Source organism: Etheostoma spectabile, unplaced genomic scaffold (genome assembly GCF_008692095.1).
Source record: "Etheostoma spectabile isolate EspeVRDwgs_2016 unplaced genomic scaffold, UIUC_Espe_1.0 scaffold00018596, whole genome shotgun sequence".
Classification (NCBI taxonomy): domain Eukaryota; kingdom Metazoa; phylum Chordata; class Actinopteri; order Perciformes; family Percidae; genus Etheostoma; species Etheostoma spectabile.
This window is the reverse complement of record NW_022604341.1, coordinates 14,598-39,272: the sequence shown is the minus strand read 5'-3', so window position 1 is coordinate 39,272 and position 24,675 is coordinate 14,598. Positions and strand designations below refer to the sequence as shown.

The 24,675-nt window shown below is 38.2% G+C and overlaps 1 long non-coding RNA gene, 6 other non-coding genes and 1 pseudogene across 7 annotated transcripts; 6 read left to right on the top strand and 2 right to left on the bottom strand.

Moving 5' to 3' along the window:
* The first annotated feature begins 49 nt into the window (after nt 1-49).
* On the top strand, nt 50-122 carry trnak-cuu (transfer RNA lysine (anticodon CUU)). Its single transcript has one exon. It is a non-coding gene; the product is annotated as a tRNA-Lys (tRNA).
* Nucleotides 123-3,880: 3,758 nt separating this feature from the next.
* On the top strand, nt 3,881-3,954 carry trnat-agu (transfer RNA threonine (anticodon AGU)). The gene has a single exon. It is a non-coding gene; the product is annotated as a tRNA-Thr (tRNA).
* Nucleotides 3,955-5,409: 1,455 nt separating this feature from the next.
* Nucleotides 5,410-5,491, bottom strand: trnas-uga (transfer RNA serine (anticodon UGA)). Its single transcript has one exon. It is a non-coding gene; the product is annotated as a tRNA-Ser (tRNA).
* Nucleotides 5,492-8,822: 3,331 nt separating this feature from the next.
* On the top strand, nt 8,823-8,938 carry LOC116681233 (U5 spliceosomal RNA). Its single transcript, XR_004329988.1, has one exon. It is a non-coding gene; the product is annotated as a U5 spliceosomal RNA (small nuclear RNA).
* A 2,239-nt stretch (nt 8,939-11,177) lies between these two features.
* Nucleotides 11,178-11,259, top strand: trnal-aag (transfer RNA leucine (anticodon AAG)). Its single transcript has one exon. It is a non-coding gene; the product is annotated as a tRNA-Leu (tRNA).
* Nucleotides 11,260-14,489: 3,230 nt separating this feature from the next.
* On the top strand, nt 14,490-14,720 carry LOC116681232 (uncharacterized; annotated as a pseudogene).
* Nucleotides 14,721-16,229: 1,509 nt separating this feature from the next.
* Nucleotides 16,230-16,303, top strand: trnan-guu (transfer RNA asparagine (anticodon GUU)). The gene has a single exon. It is a non-coding gene; the product is annotated as a tRNA-Asn (tRNA).
* A 2,268-nt stretch (nt 16,304-18,571) lies between these two features.
* On the bottom strand, nt 18,572-20,839 carry LOC116681231 (uncharacterized). The gene is made up of 3 exons (XR_004329987.1): nt 20,453-20,839; nt 18,909-19,099; nt 18,572-18,609 (listed from the first exon to the last, which is right to left on the bottom strand). It is a non-coding gene; the product is annotated as an uncharacterized LOC116681231 (long non-coding RNA).
* Nucleotides 20,840-24,675: the final 3,836 nt, after the last annotated feature.

Genomic DNA, 24,675 nt, shown 5'->3' with positions numbered 1-24,675 from the left:
CAGAAGTTGTAAGTGAAATTTTTGGACCGCAACTCAAACCTTGAGGAGCGCCTGGCTAGCTCAGTCGGTAGAGCATGAGACTCTTAATCTCAAGGCCGTGGGTTCGAGCCCCACGTTGGGTGGTGGTGTTTGAGAGAGTGGGAATCCCTCAGTTCTGCTCAGTATTAGATGGTTGTATTGGGGTGGATCGTCTGTCAATCGCAAGATCAGCAGTTCCATCCCAGTGTAAAAATCCCTGAAATTTACCAGACTAAAATGTGCCTGTATTCTATGATCATGGCCTGTGCTGACCTCCTGTTCCTCAGATCAAACTAAAGTCTGGGGACAATGCATGTTCTTCAACCTATTGTTCTAGAACTGCAGCTTAACATTCAATGAAACATTTTAGAACTGTAATTAACAGTTTAGGGCCGCAACTCTTAAAATTCTACAACTTCAACCTATTGTTCAAGAACTGCAACTTAACATTCCAGAACTGCAGGTTAACATTCTTGAACTTTGACCTAACATTCTAGATTAACAGCTTAACATTCTAGAAATTAAACATAACATTCTAGAACTACAACACAACATTGTAGAACTGTAAGTAACATTTTAGGACCATAACTCTTAAAATTCTAAAACTGCAACCTATTGTTCTAGAACTGCAACTTAACATTCCAGAACTGCAGCTTAACATTCTTGAACTTAAATCTAACATTCTAGAACTGCTGCTTAACATTCTTGAACTTAAATCTAACATTCTAGAACTGAATATTAACATTCTAGAACTCAAACCTAACATTCTAGAACTGCAACTTACCATTCTAGAACTAAGATGTAACCTTTTAGAACTGTAAGTAACATTTTGGGACCGCAACTTACAAATATTCTAAAACTTCAACCTATTGTTCTTGAATTGCAACTTTACATTGTATAATGGCAGCTTAACGTTCAAGAACTACAACATAACATTGTTGAACTGTAAGCAACATTTTAGGACCATGACTCTTAAAATTCTAAAACTACAAGCTATTGTTCTAGAACTGCAACTTAACACTCCAGAACTGCAGCTTAACATTCTTGAACTTAAATCTAACATTCTAGAACTGAATATTAACATTCTAGAACTCAAACCTAACATTCTAGAACTGCAACTTACCATTCTAGAACTAAGATGTAACCTTTTAGAACTGTAAGTAACATTTTGGGACCGCAACTTACAAATATTCTAAAACTTTAACCTATTGGTCTTGAATTGCAATTTTACTTTGTATAATGGCAGCTTAACGTTCTAGAACTACAACATAACATTGTTGAACTGTAAGTAACATTTTAGGACCATGACTCTTAAAATTCTAGAACTACAATCTATTGTTCTACAACTGCAACTTAACATTCCAGAACTGCAGCTTACGATTCTAAAACTACAATGTAACATTTTAGGACTATGAGCAACCTTTTGGGAATGCAACTTATACAAATTCTAAAACTTCAACCTATTGTTCTGGAATTGCAACTCAAATTTCTAGAATGAAAGCTTAACTTTCTAGAACTGCATCTTTACATTCTAGAACTTCAACCTAACATTCTAGAACTGCAGCTTAACATTCTGGAATTTAAAGTTAACATTGTAGAATGGCAGCTTAACATTCTAGAACTTCAACCTAACATTCTAGAACTGTAACATTTCAGAACTTTTGAGTGAAATATTTGGACCGCAACTCAAAACTTGAGAAGTGCGTGGCTAGCTCAGTCGGTAGAGCATGACACTTTTAATCTCAGGGTCGTGGGTTCGAGCCCTACGTTGGGTGATGGTGTTTTAGAGAATTTTAGAGTGTGAATGCCTAAGTTCTGCACTCTATCAGGTTGCTGTATTGGGGCAGATCGAATGTCAATCGCAAGATTAGCACTTCCATCCCAGTGTAAAAATCCCTGAAATTTACCAGAATAAAATGTGCTTGCATTCTACGATCGTGGCCTGTGCTGACCTCCTGTTCCTCAGATCAAACTAAAGTCTGGTGACAATGCATGTTCAAATTCTAAAATTTCAACCTATTGTTCTAGAACTGCAATTTAACATTCCAGAACTGCAGCTTAAAAGAAAGTTGACATTAATCAAAAAGAAAGTTGATGTGTATATGCATTAATCAAAAAGAAAGTGCATGTCTATATTCATTAGTAAGTAGACCTTGTGGCCCAACGGCAGACTGTCAGTAGAAACAAACTTGTTTAATTTGTTATTAATTAATATTCACATATGTTTAAAAATATCAGAATTCATATTGATATTGCAGTATTCATAATCAATATTGCAATATCACATTTTGTCAAGATCGTGCAGCCCTAATGTGTGTGTGTGTGTGTGTGTCATCTGGTGGGTGTTGATGGACTGCGGATCACGGAGCAGACACGAAGCGGAGTGGATCTGGCGCTGGTGGAAGTCAGGGGTAAGGCCTCCTGTGTGGCGTGAGCGTGGCATTTTCTTGGTCTTTGCACACCAGAAACTTTTCTGACGTGGCGATGTTGCTGCTAATCTTGTCTGTACACATGGGACTGAAATGCTTAGGAATCCCCATCAGTCATTCAGAACTGCACAAGGTACTTGTGAAATAGGCTCTTTTTTGTCTGATTGATGGTACCAACTGTAATGGAGTCTGTCAGGCCTCAGCAGAGAACCCCTCTGCTGTAAAAACAGAACATATTTTACAGCTGTGATTTGGACTTGAAATCCAAAATAAATAAATAAATAATAATAAATAAATAAGAATTCAGTGATGTATACTGAAGACGTTAAAATCAGGCAGTCAGTGCCCAAAGTGCCTTGGCCGGTAAAGTTCATGTTTATTTCACCTCTGACCTCAGTCAGCATCACATGCACCTAAAACCCCACCCGACAGTGATGTCACAGGGTCCTGGTGTACACCTGGGCCACGTTCAGCCCCAACAAAACAAGCATTATAAAATGGGTCCAATCCATTTCCCTTTATTGCCCATCAACAGGCCACACCTGGGCAAAATTAAATAATGCTTGTTAGGCACTATAGCAACAACTAAAAAAAAAAAATATATATATATATATATATATATATATATACTCTTTCTAGTGCTGATAACATAAGGCACTGATAATTAAGGCACTGAATTTGGACCCAGGATCTCTTGTTTACAAGACAGGTGTTTTAACCACTAAGCTACAGTGCCTCCTTCAGGTTTGTGTGTCATGCAAGATTACAATGAGTTAGTGACCAGGGTTCCAACCATCCATCCATCTTTGTCAAGCAGCTCCAGCAGGGGACCCCGAACTTCCCTTTTCTGAGCAACTGGGGGATCCTTAGGCGTTCCCAGGCCAGGTTAGAGATATATTCCCTCCACCTAGTCCTGGATCCTCCCCGAGACCTACTCCCAGCTGGACGTGCCTGGACCACCTCCCTAGGGAGGTCCCCAGGAGGCATCTAGACCTGGTCACCACTTTCTCATTTTTGTATTGCAGCACATCCAGCTGATAGAGCTTCTCAATGATCTGGAAGAGCTCCATGTTGGAAGGAACAGTGGATGTCAAAAGGTACTGTTGCGGCCGTAGCTGTTGCTCCACGATTCGTGCCGGGCTCTGAAGCGTCCTCCCCAGTCTGGTTCAAATGGTGACTGGTCCACCTGGTGGACCGAGCTTCACTGGCTCCACTTTAATGTTTGTGTTTCTTGTTGTTTTAACAAGTATAATATTACTGAAATGTAATTAGTAAAGAGTTATATTACTGTGTTAAAGCAAAAAGGAATACATTACTTTATTTGCGTTACTTTTGTAACACGTTACTCCCAATACTGCCAATCAGTACACTGCATGTTTAGCTTATTCAAGGTAAACGAGAAATTGAGAATTAACATTACACCTGCTAATGGAGGTGTTGTGGCTGAGTTGGTTAAAGTGCCTGTCTAGTAAACAGGACATCCTGGGTTCAAATCCCAGCAGCACCTTGTTGTTGCAGAGATTACCTCTGTTTGCATCCCATCATCATGTCCACCCAATCCCCCTGCTACCCATTAAACAGATCACTTTGCATTCAGTCTCGCAATCACCGTAAAAATGAGGTATCACTGAAATTTGAACTTGTGTTGCTGCAGTCAGAGTATACAGTGCTCATCCTGAATGGGCCAGTATAGTGCCTCAGAATTGCTTGTTGAATGGTCTGTTAGCTTTGAAACCCCCCTTTCCCCACAGCTACTCATTGTCAGATATGGGTGGCGAAGTAGGCACTGCGTCCAAGGCAGCTTTATTTGTATAGCACATTTCAGCAACAGGGCAATTCAAAGTGGTCCAACCCTTTCGGTGTAAAAAAAAACAACTAAAGAAGTCTCTTGGATGAGAGACAAAACTTCTGCAGAGAACCTTTCACCAAGTCCAGTTGCCCTTGGCCTAGTTGTGATCTTTAGGGGTAATAGCATGGATCAGGAACCAAAACGGACACTGTGGGCATTGTACGGCAATATTTGACACGTTTAGACCATGAAGACAGTTATCAGTTTATTTCCCATCTGGCAGGTATACTTGTGGACTCAGTTGGACATTTTGAAGATAACTGCACAATGTTGACCCAATTGTCAGTCTATTTCCCATTTGGCAGGGACATTTCTTGATTCAGGTGGACATTGTGGACAGAAACATTGGTGGATCTTTATTCCCACCATGGGATTTAGCCTGTATTGCACATTGGGGAGGCTACTTGGTAGACTCCTTACTGATGTTTATATCTGTACTCACAATGCCCTGTTTTAAAAAAAACAAACAGAAAATCACAAGTGTTACATGTGAATAATCAATGTGTGAGTAATCAGGAAGCTCACATAAAAGATAGTTGCAAGGTCTACCAAATGCTTAACTTTCCAACCCGTGAGCGGTTGGAACCTTGGTTGCCACCTTCCATCAAAATGTCAATCACAGACCTGGGCAGCAATTCCAGAGCAGAGTGGCGCAGCGGAAGCGTGCTGGGCCCATAACCCAGAGGTCGATGGATTGAAACCATCCTCTGCTAATTGCTATGCTTTGTATCTATTTCCTGTCTGTTAATGTTTAACAAAGCATCAGTTTCTGAAATGAAATGGTTCCACCTAAATACTGGAGCATAAAACAATAAATATACTACAGTACAAATTAATACCTATTGCAGCTCTTTTAAAAGAGTCTACCATAATACCTGCTTGGAATCAAAGCCATATCAACTGCTTGGAAGGCAGCTATGCTCACCACTATACCACCATTGCTGGACAATATAACGTTCACTGCAAATCTTGCAACACATCTGGTCATTGAGACTGAAAATAAATGCTCAGAGATGCAACAGTGGCTTCCAGTACCTATGAGGTATTACAATATTGTCCATGAAGGCACATCTGCCATAGAAGGATGTGTGACCACCATTAAAGGATGGCTTTCTTTGTCGGCAGGATTCAAACTTGCGAGGGGAGTCCCCAATGGATTTCAAGTCCATCGCCTTAACCACTCGGCCACGGCAACCTAAAAAGCAGAGAAATACCGATTTCCACTAATAGTGATAACCTATTCAAGGCAAGGCAAGGAAGCTTTATTTGTATTGCACCTTTCAGCCATAGGGCAATTCAAAGTGCTTTACACAAAAAGAGTTAAAAAAGAGTTAAAAAATAAAAATAGATAAAACACAAGAATAAAAGTTACAGTGCAGTATACAAAATCACACATTAAAGAAATTAACAACCATTTAAAGAAAGGCAACATCAAAAAGAAAGGTCTTCAGCCTTCAGCGTTCTGAATCAGCTGCAGCTGTCTGATTGATTTTTTAGGGAGACCTGTAAAGACACCGTTACAGTAGTCAAGTCTACTGAAGATGAAAGCATGGACCAGTTTTTCCAAATCCTGTTGACACATAAGTCCTTTAACCCTTGATATATTCTTAAGGTGATAGTAGGCTGACTTTGTAATTGTCTTAATGTGGCTGTTAAAATTCAGGTCTGAGTCCATGACTACACCAAGATTTCTGGCTTTGTCTGTTGTTCTTAACATTGTTGTTTGAAGCTGTGCGCAGACTTTTAATCGTTCCTCTTTTGCTCAAAAAACAACCACCTCAGTTTTTCCTTCATTTAATTTCAGAAAGTTCTGGCACATCCAGTTGTTAATTTGTTCGATGCACTCAGTCAGTTTATGTATTGGACTATAGTCTCCTGGCGATAGGGTTATGCAAATTTGTGTGTTGTCCGTATAACTATGGTAACTTATTTTGTTGTTTTCCATAATCTGAGCCAGTGGAAGCATGTTAAGAACCAGTATTAATGCAAAGAAGGGACTGGAGCATGTGGAAGTCTGGAACTCTGTCTGGCTTATTTATGTAGCATGGAAGCTACCGTTAGCTAACTAGCCAATAGGTACAATCACAATCGGACTGAAAATTGTTCTATGTCCTATAATGTTACAGACCGACGCGAAAACGCAAAAGGGTCTTATATACACAGTATATGTATTTATAAATATGTAAAATTAAGTTTTTTCATTTATTTATTTAACCCAGCCACGCAGTAAGGCAAGAGCCTCACAGGAGCAGGCATGCGGCTCACGAGTCGCAGGTTCGCCACCCCTGCACTAGAAGATCACGGCCATTTGGTAGCAGTAGGGCCTTGTTGTTGTGAAAGCATAGTGGGAACTCTGAAATATTAACTGTTGACAGTATGAGCTAGCCAGGATTCAAACCTAGAATCTTCTAATCCGTAATCAGACGCGTTATCCATTGTGCCACTAGCCTTACGTTCAGCATTAGCAATAGCTAAGTTCTCACACCATTGTATGCAAACAGCGGTGATCTTTGTTGGAAAGGTTATAGAAGGCCAGTTAACCCTCTGAGACCAAGAGACTCGCCCACGAGCCTAAACAGCATCTCTGATTCATAGTTTAATCATTTAACAACCATACAACATAGAACTTCACCAAAAGTTGCGGCTAAAAGCTAACGAGTTAGCGGTTATGGAGGTCTCTTCCAGGTCCTTCTACCTCTACAGGTGATTTTCTATCCAGCCTGGAACTTCCTGGCTTTTTCGGGGTCGTTGAGAATTAAATCCAAACTGTTACATCCAAGATTTATCCACTTTATTTGAGATTTGGCATTTATTTTTATTATATATTATATTTTTGGGCCTTTTTTGAAGAAATGTAAATAGTATGTGCTTTATATGAGTTATAATGTTTATTATGTATATTTTTGCATATAGGAGAACTGTTTTAGACACATCAATGCTTGTGTAGCATTGCTGTGGGTGTAATAGCAATAAATATGACACTATTATGTTGATTATTGGCATAAGTAAATGACATGAGGGCAAAAGCGTGTGCACTTGAAAAAATGTATGTATTCTGTCATCTGTAAAAGTTATAATGATTATTTCTTCACATTGTGACTCCAAAGACATATGAGAAGTGTTTTAGAGAGTAAAATGGCTTAGGTTTTACTGCTCTGTCTGTGATATCAATACAAATCTGGAAGATTCATGTTCCGTTTTATTTATATATTTGTCTTTAAGGTCCTACAACCATTTTTAATATTCAAGTGTCCTCAATGCAACCCAAATATTCTAATAACCCTGTTTGTCCTGAGAAAATGATGTTCATTTCTTGACTGTAGACAACAGGGTTGATGTTTTACAAACCTTTTTACAAAATAAATCCAGACGGACAATAAACTGTAAAAATGGCCTCAGGGCTCAGAGGGTTTAGAGTGGTAGCAAACCAATGACACATGACACATGACAGAATACCCAATCACGGATGTGCGATCATGAACAATCTCCAGCCACCAATGTATTTCTTAGCTTTTATTTTTAGTCTGTGTTACAAGATTTGCAGTGAACTTTGTATTGTCCAACAGAAAGGCAAAAGGTCTGTTACTTTTTGACTATGATTTATACCGTAGCAGTGCAATCATTTATCCTAGGTTTGATTTCCAGCCACCACAGTTACATTTATAGGTTTTGAAGCCATATACAACAATAACATTACATGTTTTACCCAGGTTTCTTCTTTTATTCAGTGATATTTCAATTTCCTTGTGGGAGTCATCCCAAAAGGATTAATAAAGATAAGTCTATCTCAGAAAAAAGAAAATCTTCAGGGGATGTAGCTCATGCTTTCCATGTATGAGGACCTGGCATCTCCAGCAGGTATTATGGTAGAGTCTTTTTATGGGTATTTATGTACTTGTATTGTAGTATATGTATTATGCTCCAGTTTTTATGGGTGTTAGGCAGGTATAAGCACTGTTGGTTTCTATTTTTATGGATGAAATTAACTTGACATGCCATTAAGTTTACTCTTCAGCAGGTGGAGACATTTCATTTCTGAAACAGATGCTTTTTTAAACATCAACAGACTGTAAATAGAATCACTGCTCATTCAAAGCATAGGAAATAGCAGAGGATGGTTTCGATCCACCGACCTCTGGGTTATGGGCCAAGCACGCTTCCGCTGCGCCACTCTGCTCTGTCAGCTAACTTCTGGGTTTCACATTTTGAGGGAAGGTGGCAACCAAGGTTCCAGCAGTTTACGGGTCTTTAAGTTAAGCATTTGGTAGATGTGGTTGCTCCTTACCACTATCTTTTTTTCTGTGTTTCTGAGTTTCCTGCTTACTCACACCTTGATTATTCACATGTAACACTTGTGATTGGCTGGGGTTTTAAAAAAGGGCATTGTAAGTACAGATATAAACATCAATAATGAGTCTACCAAGTTGCCTCTTATCATTTTAGTTTGGACACCCAGTGAGGCTTACCGTGATGGTTTGGACTGGGTCCACTAGGGTTTTCTGCTGCTCTCGATCAGACGGCTGTACTCACTCTGGTTTCTCTTCATAACAGACAAGTCTTTCGCCTTTTACTAAAGACTTCCTTGGAGGGGAACGCCGATGAGTTGAAACTATTTTTGGTGGGCTTTGCTGTTTGGCCGAGCCTTTTGTTCTAGCTTTCGCTTACCTTTGCTTTTACTTATCAGCTCTGTTTTTATCCCACCCAGAAAAGAGATTTTAGACCTGGAACAAGCCATCTTTTATTTCCTGTGGAGGTCCAAGTGGGAACGAGTACAAAGAAGAGTGATGAAGAAGCCAAAGGAGAAAGGAGGGAAAGGAGTGCCGGACCTGTTATTGTTTTTAGGGAGCAGATTTACAGCTATACACATAACAGCAGCCACGGCCCCATCCAGAAATCTTAAGACTGCAGCTATGGCACAGTTCTGGATGGATTCATACCTCAGAAGATTGAAAATCTTACTGTAGCCCACTAGAAAAATGATGGAAACAAATATGCATATATTTTATTATTATTATTATAAAATAAATGAGTTACTCCATTAAAAATGCATATGGTTATTATGAACCAATTAAAACATTGGTTCAGGAGTTGGCCCCGCCTTGATTGATAGGTGACAGTGGAAGCTTCTCTGCCACGCAGACGGCCAGTCTGTTAGCGGCCGTACAGTCTTGAACCAATTAAAACATTAGTTCAGTAGTTGATCCCGCCTTGATTTGAGAGGTGACAGCGGGTACTTTTGTGGCACACAGACAGCACGCAGCCAGCACGCAGCCAGCCTGTTAGCCGCCGATACGAAGCAATAACGGATACATTAACATCTAAATATAACTGCATATGTCACCTACACATTTGTAAAAGCACGTTGGGAACCATACCGCTGCCAAGGAGCCTTGAGGGATTTCCGTTGTGTGGGATATTCAACGTGTTTGTTCGACGTGAAACTTGGTGAGTTAGCTAGCCAAAGTGATTGAAGCATTGAGTGCTATGATGCAGTTAGCTAACGCAGACACTACGCAGCATGTTATGTATTTCATGCTCATATGGCTAGAATGGGAAATGTATTTTATTACAAAATTGTACAACGTGAGCACTGTTAGTGTAACATATGTTTAATACACTGTACTTAACCAATGTATAGTATTTTACCAGATAGTTCATTAAGTTATTCTCACCTTGTTTACACAGGTCAGGTTTTTTGTGTCCCTTGGGAAGATTCAAAGTTTGATGGCGAGCCACCCAACTAGAACTACAGAATCTTAAAGGACGGTATTCTATTTTATTTTATGCCATGGACTAAAGACCAAAGAAAGACTCTTGAGAAGGAAAACTTCTGAATATTGTACTTTATTCATTTTATTTTTATTTTGTACACCATTTAAACAAATCTTGGGCTACTTAGAGGGTGCACCCTAAGGTTTTGTATTCATGCTCTATGCTATTCATGCCCATACGTAAATATTCTCAACCTTTGATACGTGTGTTGTTACTGTTATTGTTTCAGTCCACTACCTCCTACTTACCTAAATCTTCTGAAACCTAGTCTAGATAGATAACCTATATAGTAGACCGTTAATAAAGGCTACATTACCCTCTGATCTTAATGTCAGATGTAGGTGGGGGGGGCCGTGGCTGCTTAGAGAGAGAGAGCTTGCAGTGAGGTGGGGGCTGTGTGGGATCTTGTCCGCTCCTGGTGCTTGCTTCTGGGAGAGACACGGACGGTGTTTCTCCCTTTGGATGTTGGAGGTGGTGGTGGGATGAGCAGCTATTTGCCATGTTTAAGACTCGGATAGAGAGAAAATGCATTAGTGACAGTGTTCATATCTCCTTTCTGTGTTATTTGTCTTCTCTGGAGTTAACTGTAGATGCACCCTTATTTTATTTTATTTTATTACAGCTGGCTTCTTTCAATCACTGATTAGAACATTGATTATTTTTCTCTATTTAAATTAGATCTTGAGTGCTTTTCATTTTTGCCCCTCAAACGTTTTTCTTCTTTTCTTCTAAATCCTGTTTTAGCATTCTAAGTTTACCTGTACTTAAAGAACCTTTTTCAGGAAACCCAAATTTTGTCGCCCAATATGGAGGAGTAATGGCTCTTTACAGTGAATATGCAAAAGAAGATGTTCTCAAATTCAGCCCAGGTAAATGCTCAGCCCATATTCACACAGTCCTAAACCTACTCACTTATTGCTGGTTACAACATTCTAAAATCAATGCCAGAGAAAATGACAAAGTGTGATAACATTTTTTAATAAAGTATTGGCAGTTTTAATAAAGTATTGGCTTTTTCCATGCAGAGGTTTTTTTTCCAATAACATTAACAAGCGTACCATTAGTTACGGTCCCTGTGTGTGTCACGATGTGGAAAGCTGTTATTTGCAGGTAGTGTGGCCGAGTGGTCTAAGGCGCTGGATTAAGGCTCTAGTCTCTCTGGAGACGTGGGTTCAAATCCCATCACTGCCATTTGAAAATGTTACATAGCTGGAAGCCACCCAATATGATGTCTGTATGTGTATCAGTTGATCTTGGTGAACTTAGTAGAATCAGACATCAATCACCTTGCTGAGATTGTTCCTTGCTAACCTGAGGTTCAGGGATAGGTGAACCCATCCTTTCCAGCACTTTGGAGTAGAAAATCAACAAATAATTGTGATAATTAATTGTGATCTCAACATTGATCAAAGTAATTATCGTTGTCATTTTGGCCATATACATGCAGCTCAAAGAGATCTAAAGTTTTATCAAACCAGGTTGGGCAAGTAACCTGTCGGCTAACTTCTTGTAAAAAAAAGCACGTAACATCACTCAAAGAAAGCTACTGCGATGGCTGGGAATCTAACCCAGGTCAACTGCTTGGAAGGCAGCTATGCTCACCACTATACCACCATCGCTGAGCAATACAATGTTCACTTCAAATCTTGTAATACATCTGGGCATTGAGACTGAGCTACAGCCCCTGATTATTCAGAAATCACAAGAATGGGCGTGTGCATGTGCATTAGAGTGCGGATCGGGCCGGATTTTTCTGTCCGAGCCCGGCCCGCGTCCGACAGAGCAGTAACCGAACCCGACCCGAGCCCGACAGGCATTACGATATTTATGTCCGAGCCCGACCCGAGCCCAACACAGTTAAAATCGCATTTGTTTCTCATACTAATGACACTTGTACGTTTGTTTGTGAGGAAAGCCGCTTTTATTAAGCAATTGTAGGAAGGCATTCGGAAATGTCAACAGATGAGCGCATCAATGCACACGGGGCAACAAGCGCCATTACCTACATAATAAGCTGTTTTAAGTTCAAAATGTTCAACGCCTTATCGCGCTGATGTGACCGAGCCCGACCCGAACCCGAGCATCCTTTCTAAAAATCTGTCCGAACCCGGCCCGACCCGTCGGGTACCGTCGGGTCCCGTCGGGCTCGGGTCGGGTATCCATCCTCTAATGTGCATGTGCCAACTCTCTTCGATAGCTCAGTTGGTAGAGCGGAGGACTGTAGAGGCATAAAACTGAAATCCTTAGGTCACTGGTTCAATTCTGGCTCGAAGGAGAAGTTTTTTTCCAGAGTTTCCCTTCAGGGATCAATCAAGAATTTCTGATTGTGATGTAGAGCTAGACGGACGACCCAAAAGCATAATACTTCTTGCCGAGACATAACATGAAACAAAAAAAAGAGGTTGTCTAGATATGAGCGCAGAAATCCTTTTACGACAGGCTTTACGTGATAATCATGAAACCTTCGTGTGAGACACTCTTTTCCATCATATTCAATAAATAAACCAGATTATTCAATCCATTCCTCTACTTCTATGCAAAGTAGTCTCATCCAGGACCTATCGCACCCTAAGCGAGAATCACAAACCTAGACCAATGAACAAGGAGAGTCATGTCCTGCTCATTGTTCCTCATATCTTTTCCCAGTTTTTTTCTATTGCGTGCTGTTGAAGCAGGATATGAAAATTGCCAACATGCTGTACTACAATTGTGCTGGCTACTAATCTGGGTTAATTTAACAATAAACTGGATTTAAAAGTACAGATTAGGGTTTGAACAGCTCCTGCCTTCAGGGCTCGTCCAGCAGTTGAACCCAGGATCTCTCACACCCAAACCAAGAAACATACTGCTAGACCAACTAACCACATAAAAATATCATGTTAGCAATTTTCCATCAAGTAAATGTGATCAGTCAGTGACTAGAAAGGCAATTGTTAAGTAGTTTGTTTGGCATGTAGTGTTTTTATTGCTCCACTGCCAGATTGAGCTTTCTGATTATATTGGCCGAAAGACCACTTTTGAAGCAAAACATTTTACCAACATTCAAACTTGATTTTTTCGGTCAAAGGTGACAGCAGATAAGCCTAGTTTCCACCATCTATTGGACGACAAACTACTTTTGCCAAAATTGGAAATTAAATATTGATAAAAAGGAAATGCAGCTTGGATTTGTCACTGACTTGAAAGGCTATGGTCAGGTAGATTGTCGTGGGGTCTTTTCATGGCTCCACTGCCCGATTCAGCTTTCCGATATTATTTGACAACAGGAAACATTTGATACAAAATATTTTTACCAAAACACAGACTTGATTTTGTCAGTAAAAAGTGATGGTAAAATTGGGGGAAGGGGGAATTTTCAAGCCCCACCTGCCCCCAACACCCCAACACACTGCTAATGAAATACGCAACAAGCTTAAAATGCTTCCCCCTGTTTAGTTCTGACTCTGGGGACAGAAAGTAGACCTGTCCCAGATGACCTGAGAGGTCTGGGTGGGTCATAGTGTAGTAGCAGATCAGAAATGTATTTTGGACCTAAACCGTTAAGGTTTATTAACTAGCAAAAGTACTTTGAAATCAATTCTTTGAGGTGCAGGAAGCCAGTGTAAAGACTTCAGAACTGGAGTGATGTGATCCAGTCTCTTGGTCTTAGTGAGGACTCGAGCAGCAGTGTTCTGAATCAGCTGCAGCTGTCTGATTGATTTTTTAGGGAGACCTGTAAAGACCCCGTTACAGTAGTCAAGTCTACTGAAGATGAAAGCATGGACCAGTTTTTCCAAATCCTGTTGACATATAAGTCCTTTTACCCTTGATATATTCTTAAGGTGATAGTAGGCTGACTTTGTAATTGTCTTAATGTGGCTGTTAAAGTTCAGGTCAGAGTCCATGACTACACCAAGATTTCTGGCTTTGTCTGTTGTTTTTAACATTGTTGTTTGAAGCTGAGCGCAGACTTTTAATCGTTCCTCTTTTGCTCCAAAAACAACCACCTCAGTTTTTCCTTCATTTAATTTCAGAAAGTTCTGGCACATTCAGCCGTTAATTTGTTCAATGCACTTAATCAATTGTTGTATTGGACTCTAGTCCCCTGGCGATAAGGTTATGTAAGTTTGTGTTTCGTCCGCAAAACTATGGTAACTTATTTGGTTGTTTTCCATAATCTGAGTCAGTGGAAGCATGTTAAGAACCAGTATTAATGCAAAGAAAGGACTGGAGCATTTATTGTAGAGAATAAGTAGGCTGACACTGAAGTATTGAGACAACAGTGACGGAAAATCTAATTCAATCTATATATCGGTCTTCTAAATAGATTTTCTCACCTCAGAGTCATCTGGAGCACGTAACGATTAGCTTCTGTCCCTCTGAACCCTGAGTGACAATCACTCTGCAGTGAATGAGATGAAGTTTCCCCCCTCAGTCTAACCAAGACTATACTTTCAGGGAAAATTTCTTGAGTTTCTGATTTGAGAAATGTAAAAAAAAAAATCTAATTTCTAAAGTGTTTGGTCTTGCTGACCACGATGATGAGTCGTGATATTCTTTTCTGAGCGTGAAGCTGACAGACAGTAAAGATTCACTTCATATGCTCTCTGTCATTGATGATCATTCTTTCCTTCTTTATGGAGCATTGAGGAAGGGAATATGATCAGAGTGGTAGTAGCAGATATATGGAAAGCTAACATGAGTGAAGGCAGTGAAACATGATAAGCTTTCTAATTAACTGACGTTATAGTCAGTCTTGAAGTATATTTAGTCCATGGTGGACAAGGTTACTTGAAAGGGAAACACCTACTTTCTTGACTTTATAATGCTTTATGTCCAGTGTAAAAATATAAACTGAGTTAAGCCATAATTCATTTTTATTTCTACCTTTGCTTTTCCAACTTTGACATGTCAAAAATGTGTATTGTTTGAAAGCCCATCTCTACACATCCATGTTCCACTCCCACAGGTGTTTCCACTTGACTAATCAGACTGTGTGGAGTTTACAGGCTCAGCTTGATTGACATGTATTAAAGGGGTGGAACGGTACACTGAAGTCCCGGTGGACGGGATGGCGTGTTGTAACGAGGTTTGAGTACATACAGCAAATACTTGAAGCCAGGTTACTCTACGAGTGGATACGGGGCGTTGAAGGTGATGTGGAAATCCTGATTGATTCAGTGATTTTTTGGCCCTGTTTGTATTTGGATCTAAAGGCTGGTTAACCACTGTAGGTAGGAGACGTTGGACAGTTTTTTTGTCTTGTTCCAGTGATTGGCATGTCTGGGTGATGGCGTTGGATATGCGTTAGCATGTTGGATGTATTTCCACTCGCGTACCAACAACGCCGACACACAGTCCTCGTTTTATCCACCACTTTCTCACCTGTACTGCTGGAACTGACTGGGAAACCAAAGTTTCCCCGTGGGTCGCCACCACTCGCCGTAGGAGAGGCTGCTCTTCCTTAGTGCTGCTGGCTCTGACTCATATGAAGGGAAACATGGGGCAAAAGGTGAGAGCTTGCAGAACAAAAAAATCTGAACTTATATATTTAAATTTGCACTTGTAAAAATAAAATTTGCACTTGCAAAAATAATCACACACGTGTGATCTTAATTTGATGTCACACAATGAAAAAACACACGAGAGCTTGTAAAAAAAAAATCTGAATTTGTAATTTGCACTTGTAGAAAATATTCACACACCGGTATTCTGAACGTGAAGTCACAGAAAAAATATTCACAAATGTGTAGATTGATCATTTCTAGTTATTGCCAATCTTGAAGTATTTGTCTTGTCCATGGTGGACAATGTTACTTGAAAAAGGTTAGGCTTACCTCATTAACCTCCACCAGGGAAATTGACGACAATCCCCCATCATCCTCCACCTCTGCCTGTACCACAGAGGATGTTTCAGCTGGATTTAGGAGTTCCTCAAAGTGTTCCTTCCACCGCTCTATCACCTCCTCAGTTGAGGTCAACAACATCCCATTCTTACTGTACACAGCTTGGATGATTCCTCGCTTCCCTCTCCTGAGGTGGCGAACAGCTTTCCAGAAGCACCTTGGTGCTGACCGAAAGTCCTTCTCCATATCTTCTCTGAACATCTCCCTTCTAATATAAATATATCAAAAACAAAATAATAAAACAATAGGCAAACAATAAAATATCAGAGAGGCTCAGTCTCTGTGGCGCAATAGGTCAGCGCAGTTGGCTGTTAACCAAAAGGATGGTGGTTCAAGTCCACCCAGGGACGGTTGTTGCTTAATTTCTTCTATTATTTACATCTTCTTCTAGTATTTGCGTTAATCAAAAAAGAAAGTTTATGTGTATATGTATTAATATAATAGAAATTTGATGTGTTTGTCCATTAATCTAAAACGAAGTTGATGTCATAATGAACGATGATGATATAATGAAAAGAAAGTTGATTTGTATATGCATAAATCAAAAAGAAAGTTGATGTGTATATGTATTAATGAAAATGAAAGTTGATGTGTATACGCATAAATCAAAAAAAAGTTTGTGTATATGCATTAATCTAAAAGAAAATTGATGTGTATGTGCATTAATGAAAAAGAAAGTGTATGCGTATATGCATTACTCAAAACAAATGTTGATGTGTATATGCATTAATATAAAAGAAAGTTGATGTCATAAGGAATTGTGATGATGACAATGAATGGTAATGATATAACGAAAAAGAAAGTGTATGCGTATATGCATTACTCAAAACAAATGTTGATGTGTATATGCATTAATATAAAAGAAAGTTGATGTCATAATGAATTGTGATGATGACATAATGAATAGTGATGATCACATAATGAATGGCAATGATATAATGAAAAAGAAAGTTGATGTGTATGATCTAAAAGAATGTCGATGTGTACATGCGTTAATCTAAAAGAAAGTTGATGTGTATGAGGGGCCGTTAGGGACTTTATTCAGAATTACCTCTCACAAACACATGTGAAATGCTCTTACACACACTACTGAAACGCTCTCACATACACTACTGAAACGCTCTCACACACACTACTGAAACGCTCTCATATACACTACTGAAACGCTCTCACACACACTACTGAAACGCTCTCACACACACTACTGAAACGCTCTCACATACACTACTGAAACGCTCTCACATACACTACTGAAACGCTCTCACATACACTACTGAAACGCTCTCACATACACTACTGAAACGCTCTCACATACACTACTGAAACGCTCTCATATACACTACTGAAACGCTCTCACACACACTACTGAAACGCTCTCACATACACTACTGAAACGCTCTCACATACACTACTGAAACGCTCTCATATACACTACTGAAACGCTCTCACACACACTACTGAAACGCTCTCACACACACTACTGAAACGCTCTCACACACACTACTGAAACGCTCTCACATACACTACTGAAACGCTCTCATATACACTACTGAAACGCTCTCATATACACTACTGAAACGCTCTCACACACACTACTGAAACGCTCTCACACACACTACTGAAACGCTCTCACACACACTACTGAAACGCTCTCACACACACTACTGAAACGCTCTCACATACACTACTGAAACTCTCTCATATACACTACTGAAACGCTCTCACACACACTACTGAAACGCTCTCACACACACTACTGAAACGCTCTCACATACACTACTGAAACGCTCTCACATACACTACTGAAACGCTCTCATATACACTACTGAAACGCTCTCACACACACTACTGAAACGCTCTCACACACACTACTGAAACGCTCTCATATACACTACTGAAACGCTTTCACACATATAAGTGAAATGCTCCGGAAGAGTATTGAACAGTGTTATTACAGGTGTATCAGTATACAACCAAAGAATTGAGAGACTATGGGCAGAACTCAATAGATTAGATAGTGCATCTAAACACTTTATACATTTCTTTAACTTCAAAGAGGAACAGTGTGTACTGGAATCAGTGAATAAACAACATGTATTTTGTCTGCATTATGTTTATTTTAGGATTGAAAGAACAGTAAAATTCATCAATCAATCAATCAATCAATGGAACAACCATGCCCTTTCCACACAAGGAGGGCAGACACCTCTCCAGCTGTGGCATTCAAGTGTCAATAATAATGAAGGAATCCATACATCATTTTTGATGCAGATAACTGCTATGGCATTGATAAAGAAGGGCCATTACCTGAACTTCAAACCAATAATAATGTTGTAATTCCAGACATAGATTAAAAAATTAATGAGACCACAATGAACATTATTCAACAAGTGAACCCACTTGAAAATGATGGGAATCATGGGATAGATGTTTTTTCGTCACTTCACAAACAGAGAAAGCAAGACACAGACAGAATTTTTTTTCAGAGCATGACATGTTCACACCCTGCCAAACCCATACGTGTTTCAACAATGTGTTTGACAAGAAGTCAAACTTTTCCTTGAACAGTTGGTAAGACACATGTAGTTGCAAATTGGTACCACATTTGCTCCACTTGTGAAGGCCAAAATCTTCTCTAGTTTGGATGGCCCTTCTTCTGTAAAAACAAAATTATCATCAGTGGTAATTGGTCCAATTAATGTGTATGTGAATCATCTCTAAAGCAATTAACATCACCTGATACTGAATAAATTGTCCACTAAGAGTATTTCACGTCTCAAAACCAAAGCGTCTAAAATCTGAATGCATCTTATTGCAATGGATTTATAACAGGTCTTTCATCTTTCAACATTCACAGGTTGCTTTGTAATAATGTTAAGACTACGAAGATAATAAAATAAATATAATGATACTAAAAAACAGATGCAGCAGTTTATTTGACCATTAAACAATTACCTTCTGCATCTTGGAGATAATTCCTACAGAAAGTCTTGTTGCTCCTTTCTGGAGTGAGATGAATGCTGAAAAAATCCTCCACCCGGTCAGCAGTAAGTGTGTTTGGCTCATAGCAGAACAGGGTCGGAAGCTGTCTGGATCTCGTCATATTTGGTCCAGAACCCCAAAGAGTTTACAGTCCTTCAAAGAATCTGTAAAAACAACATGGAAGAATTGTACAATCCATAATTCAATTGTACATTGTCAAATGGTCCCTTAGTTTTATACAAACAATAGATTTTGCGAAGCTAGTCTTACACCTTGTCGGTCAATTAATAGCACTTATTTACATGATTTCTCTCTGATCCATGAATCTTACATAAAAAAACCACATATCTGCCCAGACTCCTTAGCTACTGTAGGCTGTGGACAGGGCATGGAAGATCATAATTTGTCCACTGAGGTGTCAATCGCAAGGTCACAGTTCAGCAGCCACCTTGAATTAGGACTAAGTGATATAAATGTAATGTAAAAAGGGGGTATGTAATAAACAGTCATTCCTTCATGCTGAGACATAGATGACAAATAAGCAAAAACACAAAAGGGGGCATATATGAAAATATTATGTATAAATCAGTATTTTTTCTAAATTACTTGACTTAAAACTGCAAATAATCAATAATAATCAAGTAAACAACCAATATGGCCAAATAACAACAGTAGATTATGTTTGGTGCAACAGCAGTGCAGAAATTACATAACATAATAGAAGTGATGAAGACACATTTAGTAAATGGAAGTTAGTCTTTGGAGAGATATATAGTACAGTAAACGTGAATTCTTTTAGGTGAGCTTTAGTTACATTTCAATGGGTAAAACTTGTTTAGCTGCAGCTGCTCTTACACAGCAGTTACATTTTTAACTTTATCATTCTTTAACTTTAGCTTCCTGAAGCAATGCTCCTGCTGCTTCTCCAAACTTACCCACATATACTGTAAGCTTTGTTTTCACTGTCTGCTTTGCTCTTTTTGCAGCACCTCATTATCATAACAGCACCAAAAAAATAACCTTCTCTGACTCACTAGCTTCTCAGACTTTTTTCTGTCTTGTCTGTGTCCAACCCACCCACTCAAGTTGTGCTATGAGTCCTGTCCCCTGTGCTAGAGAGAGAGAAAGAGAGAGAGAGACGCTGGTTTGTGTGTATTGCAGCCAAATGTTCCGGCAGTCCTAAAACATTGAGTCAATGTGTGTTATCGATATCAAGCGGCATTCACACACCAGGTAAAAAACTGCTGATTTCACTACCTTCTGATGTACCACCACGTGACTCACATTGCCGTATGTTACCATAGCAGCCACGCTACAAACGATCCTAAGTTAGCTGGCACCTACATGCACCTAATTCAAACCTATCTGGGCCCCCTGCAAGACATACTTCAAGTTTGCAGTAGATCTGAGACTCTTGGTTGTAGTGGAGGCACCAACTGTTGTACTCACTACCATGCCTTGTTGCGTTACGTTGGATTAAACAATAATTTAGAAGAAAAAAAACTATTTATAATTACCTTTTCCTCCTTGTGACTGATGTCCAAGAGTTGCGCTTGGTAACGCGGAGCAGACTCTCTCCGGACTGGATCCACAGCTGGCAGTGTGACGCTGCTGTGCTGTCCGGGGGGGGGGAAGCGACGCTATGTGACAGTCCAGTGTGTCGCGGCTTGAAGTTGCAACGGTCTGTTGTTGCCCGACTGTTGCATTTGACGAGGTTCTGATGGTCTCCGTTGACGCCAGTACAGTCTGAAGTAACGCTGCGGCCTCGGTTAAGCTGCTTGCAGGCTGTTGGGCGGACATTCGGGTTGCAAACAACGTGGCTGGCGAACAACAAGCGAATCGCGTTGTGAATTCCTGTGAATTGCGCATTTTCGTTGAACGGAAGCCCTTCCTTTTTTACTGAAACACCTTCCGTTTTCACTGAAATGCCTTCCGGTTTTACTGAAACATCTCTCACACACTATAGTGAAATCCTTTCACACATTATAGTGAAAAGCTCTCATACATTATAGTGAAATATTATAGTACATATGTATATATATATACATATATACTTATTATATATATAGCCTACATATATATATACATACATATATATATATATATATATATATATATATATATATATATATATATATATATATATATATATATATATATACATATGTCCCATAGGGAGGCCATTCCTCCAACTTTAGGCTGGACAGCCCTGTTGCAGGCACAGCCTTAACACTGACACCTATTTGTCCTACTTTTGAGAAAATAACAAAAAGGTCCGCCTTTTGACATATTACCTTGTTAGTTTATTACTTATTGGCTAAAAATCTGTGTCAAAAAATCTGTGTCAAAATAAGTAATTTCATTGGTTACATTTCCATGGTAACCTATCAACACATAGCTAATTTTAATTGATTTTTCACAACACATGCTCACCTGCTGCACCACCAGGCTGGCAATCAAGAACATAACGTTAACGTTGGTTGTTGGGCTGAAATTCTGCTCATACTTATTATATGTATAGGCAAAGCCTATAGATCTGAAACAGAATTTGCTGTATTTTTTACCCTTTATCTTTCCAGATACGAACATTAACAACAGTTTCTGTATGATGTTTATTAGACCTATGTAATCTAAATTGGAAGACACATTATCATGAGCTGTATCTTGTACATTTATTATTATCTATGGGGTATGTGTATGCATCTTAAAATAAGATGTGATATTCCTTTTACTTGTCCCACAATGGGAAATTTCCAATGTTACAGCAGCAAAAGATAGAGGAAAAAAACAGTAAGCTAGGAAAATAATAAAAAATATTAAAACACTATGTACAAGGGAAAAAAGTAAGAATTCACAAACAACAGATAACACAAATTGTAGCAGCAGCAGCATCTGCACATGGGCAATAGATTGCACAGTGAATATGGAATGGTATTGTACAATAATTATTGCACAGTTACATATTAAAATTCTCGTTATCAATAATAATAATGAATGAATATATTCATTCATTATTATTATTGATGACAAGAATTTTAACATATTAAAATTTAAAACGGGATCATACTAAACAAATATCTGTTTGCGTGTCCCTGTGTATGCAAAGTGTACTCCTTTTTTATTGTGGCCACCCTCGTGACCTGGTGGAAGCAGCATTAAAACATTAAATAAAACACAAAAACTCTCTTAAACAACATCGTTAGAAAAGGCAGGACTTCAGAGAGTTACAGTGAGAAAATAAGAACAAACAAAAAGAGAAGAAAAGTTAAAAAATAAAAACAAACTCAAAGGGTGGAGTAACGTAACAGGCAGAATGCATCTTTTGTGCATGCTTACTAGGCTACTGATCATCTTAATGTACATATAAAAGCGTTTCACATGTATGTATGAGAGTGTTTCAGTAGTGTATATGAAAGCATTTCAGTAGTGTATATGAGAGCGTTTCAGTAGTGTATATGAGAGCGTTTCAGTAGTGTGTGTGAGAGCGTTTCAGTAGTGTATATGAGAGCGTTTCAGTAGTGTATATGAGAGCGTTTCAGTAGTGTATATGAGAGCGTTTCAGTAGTGTATATGAGAGCGTTTCAGTAGTGTATATGAGAGCGTTTCAGTAGTGTATATGAGAGCGTTTCAGTAGTGTATGTGAGAGCGTTTCAGTAGTGTATGTGAGAGTGTTTCAGTAGTGTATGTGAGAGTGTTTCAGTAGTGTGTGTGAGAGCGTTTCAGTAGTGTGTGTGAGAGCGTTTCAGTAGTGTGTGTGAGTGAATTATCCTCTACTTGTTTATGTGAGAGTGTTTCAGTAGTGTATGTAAGAGCATTTCACATGTGTTTGTGAGAGGTAATTCTGAATAAAGTCCCTAACGGCCCCTCATAGATGTGTATATGCGTTAATCTAAAAGAAAGTTGATGTGTATATGAATAAATATAAAAGAAAGTTGATATGTATATGAAGAAATCTAAAATGAAGTTGATGTGTATGATCTAAAAGAAAGTTGATGTGTATATGCATTTTTTTTAAAGAAAGTTGATGTGTATATGCATAAATCTAAAAGAAAATTGATGTGTTTATGCATAATTCAAAAAGAAAGTTAATGTGTATATTTATTAATGAAAATGACAGTTGATGTGTATAAGCATTAATAAAAAAGAAATTAGATGTGTATATGCATTAATATAAAAGAAAGTTGATGTGTACATGCATTAATCTATAAAAAAGGTGAAGTCACAATGAATAGTGATGATGACATAATGAATGGTGATGATAAATCAAAAAGAAAGTTGATGTGTATATGCATAAATCTAAAAGAAAGTTGATGTGTATGCATTAATCAAAAAAAAAGTTGATGTGTATATGCATTTATTATAAAGAAAGTTGATGTGTATATGCATTAATCAAAAACAAAGTTTATATGTATGTTTATTAATGAAAACAAAAGTTGATGTGTATATGCATTAATCAAAAAAAGTTGATGTGTATATGCATTTATTATAAAGAAAGTTGATGTGTATATGCATTAATCTAAAAGAAAGTTGATGTCATAATGAATTGTGATGATCAGATAATGAATAGTAATGATGACATAATGAATGTGCATATGCATAAATCAAAAAGAAAGTTGATGTGTATAAGCAGAAATCTAAAAAAAACGGTTGATGTGTATATGCATTAATGAAAATGAAAGTTGATGTGTATATGCATAAATAAATAAAAAGTTGATGTGTATATGCATTAATCTAAAAGAAAGTTGATGTTTATGTGCATTAATGAAAAAGAAAGTGTATGCGTACATGCATTACTCAAAACAAAAGTTGATGTGTATATGCATTACTATAAAAGAAAGTTGATGTCATAAGGAATTGTGATGATGACAATGAATGGTAATGATATAACGAAAAAGAAAGTTGATGCGTATATGCATTTATTAAAAAGAAAGTTGATGTGTATATGCATTAATCTAAAAGAAAGTTGATGTGGATATTTATTAATGAAAATGACAGTTGATGTGTATATCATTAATCTAAAAGAAAGTCTATGTGTATAAGCATTAATAAAAAATAAATTAATTGTGTATATGCATTAATCTATAAAAAAAGGTGAAGTCATAATGAATAGTGATGATGACATAATGAATGGTGATGATAAATCAAAAGAAAATGCATTAATTTCAAAGAAAGTTGATGTGTATATGCATTAATTTCAAAGAAAGTTGATGTGTATATGCATTAATCCAAAAGAAAGTTGATGTCATAATAAATTGTGATGATGAAATAATGAATAGTGATGATGACATAATGAATGGTGATGATAAATCAAAAAGAAAGTTGATGTGTGAATGCATTAATATCAAAGAAAGTTGATGTGTTTATGCATTAATCGAAAAGAAAGTTGATATGTACATGGATTATTAAAAAGAAAGTTGATGTGTATATGCATTAATCTAAAAGGAAGTTGATGTGTATATGCATTAATCTAAAAGAAAGTCGATGTGAACATGCGTTAATCTAAAAGAACGTTGATGTGTATATGAATAAATCAAAAAGAAATTTGATCTGTATATGCATAAATCAAAGGGAAAGTTGATGTTTATATGCATAAATCTAAAAGAAAGTTTATTCATATCTGCATTAATATCAATGAAAGTTGATGTGTATGATCTAAAAGAAAGTTGATGTCATAATGAATTGTGATGATGACATAATGAATAGTGATGATGACATAATGAATGTGCACATGCATTAATCA